Raw genomic sequence first — 6,000 nt, 5'->3', positions numbered from 1 at the left:
GAAAGGCTCTCATGATGTCAGCCTGAGACCACTGGTTTTCTCAAAGAAATGAAAATCTGAGCTCTTTCGGCATTTATATGCCAACGCCATCATCAGGCAACAGTTTGTAGGAAGGTTTGGAGGGGACCTCAAATTTTAGGGTTCATAGTCAATGTTAAGTACAAACCCCATGTTTGGTGTATCAATTGCTCAGTTTGTGGGGTGCTGCAAAGTGCAGGGTTATCTCCAGTGCTTTTTTTCTTTAAAAATGTTTGGAGTACTCTCATTTTGACTCAAGAAAATCACCATTTTATAGTTCAAATCTGGAAAAATAAATACAGTAAATGGACAAAAGTACAAAGATTCACAAAATATTTAGGGGTATGCGTACCCCTGTGTACCCCCAGAAAAAACCACTGGTTATCTCTGCAAGATGCTGCAAATCAACTGCAAAAGTTTGGCACTGGTTTGAAGGGGATCCCATATTTTGGGGTTCGTAGTTAATGGCACTGATTGTAGGCAATGAAAAAGCAGTGACACCGGGGCATCCACTCTGCACTTGGTAACCTCTGTCAGACTACTATGAATTGCATCAGTTGAAGCCTTCATCAATAGCTCCACAGCAACCCTTGGTAAGTGCAATGTTTACACCACCACACCCACCAAACCAATTGCTTTATATGAGTGTCCATGAAGAAGAACTTGATAAACCTCCTGTTTTCATTGCCAGCCTAGAACTGCAAACTGCTCCATAAATCGTAACAGCAACACACAGGATAGGGACCTGTTTCTCAAGCACCTGGAAGACCTGTGTTCATCTCAAGGGGTCATAACACGCTAGATGTGGCAACATAAACCTGTACAAAATGAAGGACAATAATATTTCTATGGTAGCAAATGCTGATCTCTTAGATTTCTATTTTGCAGAAGATAGCTGCTCAGAGTGTCAATTTTGGGGGCAAATCTGTGTGCCTGGTGAAGTGAATCACCTCTTATTTGTGGACAAAGAAATTGGAGGTGGAAGCTGAAGACCATTTCACTAAATTCTTCCTAGTTGGGGTGAAATTCTCTTGCAGTTTCTCAGAGGTGAGACTTATTACAAGCAGTGACAGTAGCATAGTTTTATCCCCCCCCAACCCTGTGATTAGTTATTGTAGCTCTTGCAAGTGGCAACAGCAGCAACTGTGTACCTGGTCACTCTTTTGCATCCTTCTCAATACACAGACTTGGAGTCCTTCCAGGGCATTGAGGAGGGTGCAGTGGCATCACACACACACACACACACACTGGAGAATATTTGGAAACAATCCTGCAAAGTGGCCTACTTTTTCTAGGGGACAGTGAGAGAAAATGATTGGATTAGTCTTCTGATACATTTCTGTTCAGTTCTAACACAAATTAGTTTTGGTGACAGATGTAATCTGACTGACTAGTTTATTCTGTCATCAGAGTATGCAAGCTTCAAGTTACAGAATGCTTCATCAGGCAGTATGGAAAGGTAGCTGAACATCAGGAATGTTTGTTTTCAGCCACTTCATTATTTAGATGGGCTTGAACATGCATAACCAAGTGCTGAGGTGGATTGTGGCCCTGTTCATGAAGTTTTCAGCAGTCAGAAGGAGAAAAAAATGAGAATAGTTGACTGGAAGAGAGATCACAGACAGTTGTAATGACCCAAAACCTGGCAGGGATTATAGCACTGCACAAACAAGAGGATAGAAAGAAGATAGGCACAGGAGATCAGCTAGATTGATCCAAATTCACCCAGGTGTCTTTCTGTTTGATGGCTGCAGGATCCAGCAAAAGCACCAGGTACAAGTGCAATAGGCTCTGAGTAGAGGAAAGGGGTAAAGGGCTCCTCCTTTTTACCCTTCATAATAGTAGTGATGTTGGGTGACATGGTGGCAAGGGCAGTTTTCCTGACTCTCCACAGCACCCTGCCGAAATGACTGGAAAAGCCCTCTCTTCTGTTGTGTGTGGCACCCTTAGCTGGGTCCTGCCACTCTGTGTCTGCGTCGCTAGAATGCAATGGATAAGAGTTTGAGGCTTGGCTGTGGCAGGCCCAGGTTCAAATCACCACTTGGCTATGAAGCTCCGTGGATGGCCTTGGGAAAGGCACTCCCTCTCAGCCCATCCACCACCAGCAGCACCACTCAGGCATCCGGAGCTGCCCACTTGGCCAAGGACTCTGTGGCTGGGATGCTACAGGGGCAGGTACGATCTGCACCAAGCAGATGGTCCTTCCATCGCTGCATCCCTGCATCCTTTCCATCAGTGACGGAGAGGCTGCTTGGAACGTACCATCACTGGGACTGGAGTGGGGGGAGGAAGCAGCCATCTGTGAGTTCCAGCAATACATCTATGGGTGTCTCTTGATTTGGGGAGGTGTGGAGAACAAGGAGGAGTTGGGGGGATGGACCTGGCTGCGTGAAGTGGGGGAGGGGGTGCAGGAGGCTGAGATCTGCGATTGGTTCTCGGCCTCCAGTCACATCTCCCTCCCCCCCGCTTGCACCACAGTTCCCCTCCTCCCCTCGTTTCCCCCTCCCCGCTCTGCTGAGATTTGCAGCTGGACCAGCGCTCAGCGAGCTCTCTCCATCCTTGCAGGATGTAGCCGCTGCGATGCCAGCCGCAGCATCCCCGGGGCTGTAGACAACCGGCTCCCCCCACCCTTGCCCTGACCCTCCCCTTCCCTCCGATCCCCTCCTGAGGGGGGCAAATCAGGCCGAGGAAGCTCCCCCTCCTTCTCCTCCTCCTCTCGACTGGATCCGGGCCAAGAGAGAGAGAGAGAGAGAGGGACCCGCAGTTCCACCCCACGCTTCATCTTCTCCCCGCAGCGGATTCCCTCACCTGCCTCCCTCCTCCCCGCCTCAGTCTCTCCTGGGTTCTAGCATGGCCTGGTAAGTAGCTCCTCTTGAGGAGACTTTCTATTTTGGAGGGGAGTTGAGGGAATAAAGAGAGATGGAAAAAGACTGTCGGTCAAAACATAAAATTAAAAGAGCCTGGGGTTTTTTTCCGGAGGGGGGATAGGGATGAAAGACGCCCCCTTCCTCCTCTTGCGAAGGGGAATCCGGGCAGCCTCCGTCATCTGTAATGCAGAGATGCGCGGAGCTGGGGGTGGGTGCGCGGGGAGGGAGGGCAATGCGGTCGGGATGGCGTGCGGACAAGTCACTGCAGAAAAGAAGGCTGGGTGGTCGGGTGGGATTTAAAAAGAAAAAAAAACCACCTTACTAGACTTTCCCTGCAACCTTTAATTTAGGGATGAGGGAAGAGAGGAGAGGCGTTGAGCAGAAGACCAGGAGGAGGAGGCAGAATTCGAAAGCGGCTCCAGCTTTAGGGAGGGAGAAGTGGGAAAATGTGCATGGGGAGGGCAGGGGAGGGGGGAGAGCGTCCCGTGTCTTGCGCGTGTCCCCGCTCCCACCTCCTCTACTGCCCCTTCCCATCATTTTTGCCTTGGCGTCTATTTCTCCGCCGGTGCACCTTGCAATGCCTGCCTGCATCTCAAGGTGACAGCGACATGTTCCTGTGGTGACCGTGTGTGTGTGTGTGTGTGTGTGTGTGTGTGTGTGTGTGAGAGAGAGAGAGAGAGAGAGAGAGAGAAGGAGAGAGAGAGAGAGAGAGAGAGAGAGAGAGAGAGAGAGCTGCGCGCGCGCGCACACACACGGAGCGAAAAGGGAGCGCGAGAGAGGAGGCAGCGCCGGTGACGTACCTGGCCAGATCAGCAAAGGGGGTGTGGGTGGGGGCGTACTTCAAGCCCAATAGGGATCTCCCACCCACCCACCCACTGCAGCGATGTACCTGCATTAAACGGAGGGCAGGAGGAGGAGGGGGGGGCAGCAGCCACTTAAGCTTCTGACAGCTCCAAGCCTCCCCCATCCCTGCTGTCGTATGTGGGGGAGGGGAACACTCCTCCTCTTGCTCCTTCTCCCTCCCCAAAATGTCTTGGCTGATGGAAGAACATGTGAATGTGGGAACGAATCTCTCGGGAACCTTTGGGGGCAGCTTCTTTCAGTGGCTTGGGCTGGATAATGAAAGGAAACGGAGGGGCCGAGGGATTGGCTAGGGAGACTGCGAACGAAGAAAGGAGACGAAATGATCGCTGTATCACTTGGCGGGATGGCGAGAGAGAAAACCGAGGGCAAAGGGCTGAAGTACGCGGGGATGGGTCGAGAAAGGCCCGGGACAGCAGGGAGATGGAGGGGGGGGGGAATTCTGCGGGGTGTTCCATCTCAGAGCCCGGCTGATCTCGCTCAGCTCCAAAGGTCCCTTCGGTCCCGGGAGAGGCTAGCCTAGCCAGACTCCCACGGTAGCGCAAAGGCGGCGCTGGAAGGATGCGAGGGGATGTGAGTCTCCCTTCGGGGTCTCTCCCCTCGAGATGCGCTGCTTCTTGTCCTGCAGGCTCCCTGCCTTTCTTGGCCTTCTCCCCGCCCGCTCCGCCCCGGGCCAGCCAACGGGCCTCATGGCGACCTCAGCTCGTTGCGAGGGCGGCCGGCTCCGGAGAAGGACGTCTTGGGAAGGAGACGGGGCGGTGGAGGAGAGCGAGGCGGCCGGCGCCGAGGGCGGGGGGAGGAGAGGCTGCCTGCGCGGCCGCCGAGTCCGCCGGCAGCTCGCCAAGGGCACCGAGCGAGCGAGCGCCTTCTCCGCGCTCTCCTTTGGCGCATTGCTCGGGATGGCAAGGCGGGCGGGCGGGCGGGCGCGCTCCGGCGCTCGCTTTTTTCCAGGCAACTGCAGGGGAGGGGGCGGGCTCCACAGGCTGCCGGGGCTGGATTTCTCTGTTCCTGATTGGCCGAGCAGGCCTGATTGGCAGCGCGTGGGGGGGGGCGGTGGGGAAGAGTCTGGCGGAGGCGGGGCGGGCAGGGCGAGGGGGCCTTGGCGGGGAGGGGGCTGGGCCGTGGGCTCCCACGCGGGGGGCGGAAGCGCAGGAATCTCTGGGCCCGGCAGCAGGTGGCAAATGGGGGGCGGGGGCTGCAGGAAGGTTGGCAAGACCGGGATGGCCCCCCGCAGCCCCCCCTGGCCTTTGCCTTTCCTTCCCGGGGTGGGGAGGGAACTCCTTCCCTTTGAGGGTCATCCACTTGTCTCCCTCCCTCTGCCTCTGCTGCTGCCAGAACTTCACGACCCCCCCTCGGTGCAACGGGGTGACGGGCACTTCTGCGCTCTGTGCAGAATGAACTGGTGGAATTCGCTGCCCGCACAAGATGTCTGGGGCCCTGGCTGCTGCTGTGGTGGCTGCGGAAGGGGATGGGACAAAGGCCCGAAGGATGAGAGGCCTCCCAGTGGCTTGTAGCCAGACTGGAGCCTCCACGTTCAGAAGCAGAATACCTTGGGGTACCATATGTTGTGAGAACAAGCAGCGAAGGATCCAAGGGTCGCCTGTGCTCTGCGTCCCCGAGGCGTCTGTATGGCCACTGTGGGAAAGAGGAGGCTTGGGCAAGATGGTGCCGCAACCATCTCTTGGGAGACGAGGAGGGGAGGAGGGAAAGAGTAAAGCATGGGAGAGAAAGGGAAAGAGAGAGCAGAGATCAAAAAGAAGGAGAAAGCCTGGCAGAGAAATAGGACAAAAGAAGGGAAGGGAGAAAATACCCGGCCTGGATAAAGGGAGCAAGTAAAAGGTTACAGTAGTGGAGGACAGAGGTGCCTGGCGTGCTCTGGTCCATGGGATCACGAAGAGTCGGACACGACTAAACGACTAAACAACAACAATCCTAACTATGTGAGATAAAAATCATGGATCCCAAGTCGCAGCTTAAAAGTGAGACCTGGACTTTGGAAGGGTGATGTCCACTACGGCCTAAAAGGGGCCTTGCCTTCCTCTCCCTTGGTTCATGCCCTTCCCAGGCAGGCATCCCTTCTTGTCTGGTGGGAAAGAGCAGGGTCCCCTCGCCCCACATATGTTGGGTGTTCCAGGGGGAGACCCAACTCTCACAATTCAGGAATAACACTCTCAAACAAATTGGACATATGAATACCCACACACACACACACACACAAATTTCATGCTTGTGTGGTGAAGAGGAGTGATAGTCA

The 6,000-nt window shown here is 54.5% G+C and overlaps 1 protein-coding gene across 8 annotated transcripts in view; it reads left to right on the top strand.

Moving 5' to 3' along the window:
• The first annotated feature begins 2,520 nt into the window (after window positions 1-2,520).
• Window positions 2,521-6,000, top strand: part of ATP2B3 (ATPase plasma membrane Ca2+ transporting 3) — a 118,482-nt gene continuing 115,002 nt past the window's right edge. For 5 of the 8 annotated variants that reach the window (XM_028711449.2, XM_028711448.2, XM_028711446.2 and 2 more), the window contains exon 1: window positions 2,522-2,876. The gene's annotated coding sequence lies outside the window, so the exon portion shown is untranslated. Of the gene's footprint in view, window positions 2,877-6,000 lie in introns of all 8 variants that reach the window. The other 3 variants (XM_028711455.2, XM_028711452.2, XM_028711451.2) reach the window with 1 other exon arrangement.

Source organism: Podarcis muralis, chromosome 17 (assembly GCF_964188315.1).
Source record: "Podarcis muralis chromosome 17, rPodMur119.hap1.1, whole genome shotgun sequence".
In the NCBI taxonomy this organism is placed as follows: domain Eukaryota; kingdom Metazoa; phylum Chordata; class Lepidosauria; order Squamata; family Lacertidae; genus Podarcis; species Podarcis muralis.
The sequence above is the reverse complement of the archived record's forward strand: the minus strand, read 5'-3'. Positions and strand labels throughout refer to the sequence as shown.